Consider the following 2,500-nt stretch of genomic DNA (forward strand, 5'->3'; position numbering starts at 1 on the left):
AGGGGGAGGAGGAGGAGGGGGAGGAGGAGGAGGAGGAGGAGGAGGAGGAGAAGGAGGAGGAGGGCGACGACGAGGAGGGCGACGACGAGGAGAAGAATTGGAGAAGGATGAAGAGGAGGCGGATTGGAGAATGAGGAGGAGAAGGATGGGGAGATGAGGGGCGTGAGTTTCTGGAAAGGAGGAGAAGAGAGTAAGAAGGTAAGGGTACGATAGGTAGGGCTGGTCTAGGGGCCTTTTTGGGGTAGGTGTGCTTAGACAACTAACGACATACTAACATTTTGGGAAGAGGAAGGAGAAGGAATGGGATTTGGTAGGAGGGGAAACACAAGATATCTTTAGGACGTGTCGACCAGCCGAATTTTATATTATAATAATATGGGCCTTTTAGAGACCATAGACAGAATTTGTGACCTCTCGCCTCGAAACGGTGCATTACAACAAGTGATTTTGATGCCAGAAATTGGTCGATGATATCATTTTTTCCTTTTAAATGGATTAAGTTTGTATGTTTTATCGAGAAGAACCAATAAAGTTTATCTAAAAAAACCCTACCCCCCCCCCAAAAAAAAAAACAACAAAAAAACATACAAACAAACAAAAAACTACTCCCCCCCCCCCCCACCAAAAAAATTAATAAAATAAAACCCCAACAAAACACTCCTTTTCAAACAGCAAACAAACAAAATAGCAAAACAAAGCTCCCCCACCCAAAACAAAACATTAAAAAAATTTTTTAAAATATTTTTTTTTTAACCCCAAAACAATAACCTCACAATTCTGACCATTTAGATTTTTTAATCATTTTTTTCCCCATCACGTTCAATCTGACACAATACTTGTTTGGAGCGATGGGTCACATGTCACAATACAATAGGGGTTCTAATCTCATTGGAAGTGTAAAGCCACTTTTCCAGAGGATGGACCTTATGCAATTATTGATCGTCTGGTTTCAAAGTGATGGTATATATATATATATATATATATATATTATATATATATATATATATATATATATATATATATATATATATATATATATACTATAATATACTAGGGCTTTTATAAAGCGCAAATTCCACTAAATGTGCTCTTATTTTCTAGTCTAAATATATATGCTGGTCGTCAATAAAGGTCGTCCATCCTCGCTTTTTTACGTCCCGTGTAATCGTAAGAAACTGCCTATACGTCCTGCTACTTAAAAACTTATGCCACCTTCTGATTCAGTATGTAAACCTATTCGTTATTAGTCCTCTGAGGGGCTGGTTACACGCACACTTCCAAGGATTTTGGAACCGGAATAGTAGAAGTAGTGCGTCAAGACTTGTTGATGCTATGCTATGCGTTCAGGTAAATACTCATAACATCCGCCAGTCAAATTTAACGTATCAACACACACAACGGTGTGTAGGCCTAACCTTAAACGCTTTTTTTCCCCTGATTGATATTGCGGAAATCAACTTAGATCGAGACGAATCTTTTGAGCCATCAACGATCAAAATCGGTCCGTCAATAAAGTCGGTAGCTGCGCGCAAATGAATCCGGCAAGAGGGCGAACAGATGGTGATTCCGTAACATCAAATGACCGACCATTATGTGTTAGCAGAATTTATAGATAGAATGCGCTTGGCCAAGGAGTTCACAACATTGCCATCCGGAAGTATAAAGGACCAACACACAAACTCTGTGTAACCATGAACGTTTATAGTCAGGTTAATACAGTTTAGTGAGAACAACTCACAAACGCGGATGGCAAAAACAATAACATAGGCCTGAGTGACGTCATCTGCATACTATTTATAAATAAAGATTTGGGCCAACAGATGAGAGAATTTCCCTTAATTAAAGACAGGTTTGCAAGTTACTCGTATATCAATCTGCAAAAAAATAGTTTTATAATTTTTTTTAAATTTGCCCGTAATTCTGTAAATAACAATGTGAAATTGAATGTAAGCTTCAATGTATACGAAAAACAGATAAAATGGACGTTTCGGGTTTCCATTTTATCTGTTTTCGTATATTACATTGAGGCTTATATTCAATTTCACATTGTTATTTATTTCTTCAAGCTTCTAGCAGCAGCATTTACATTACCCAGTAATTCTGTGCTCGTTGACAAAATATTGCATGGGCTATACGAGCAATTTTGACCCCAACATTCTGTTTTTTTTTTAAAGTAAAAAAAGAATAATGATGGTCGGCTGTGTAGAGTTTGGGAGTAGGAGCATTTGGGGGGGGGGGGGGGGGTTTCCCATATATGTATCTCAGTTGGTAGACCAGGACCATTCACTATCAATGATGCTGGGTGAGGTGGAGATTTTTTTTCTTCTGATCCCCGCCCGCCTTGTCCACCAAGCACTAAGTCCGTGGATACGTTTAGTTTGGTTTGTTAGGTCTCGCGGGAACTATAATTTTGCGATACAAACATGTCCTAAATAAATAGATAGATAAATAAATAAATAAATAGATAAATAGAACGAGCTTTTATATAGCGCAATATCCA

At 38.3% G+C, this 2,500-nt stretch overlaps 1 long non-coding RNA gene across 1 annotated transcript in view; it reads right to left on the minus strand.

Annotated features, from left to right (window-relative positions):
- LOC144960083 (uncharacterized) overlaps positions 1–2,500 on the minus strand; it is a 197,436-nt gene that overhangs the window by 160,770 nt on the left and 34,166 nt on the right. The window lies entirely within an intron of this gene.

Source organism: Berghia stephanieae, chromosome 14 (assembly GCF_034508935.2).
Source record: "Berghia stephanieae isolate SIO BIC M18660-M18661 chromosome 14, UCSD_Bste_1.3, whole genome shotgun sequence".
NCBI lineage: Eukaryota > Metazoa > Mollusca > Gastropoda > Nudibranchia > Aeolidiidae > Berghia > Berghia stephanieae.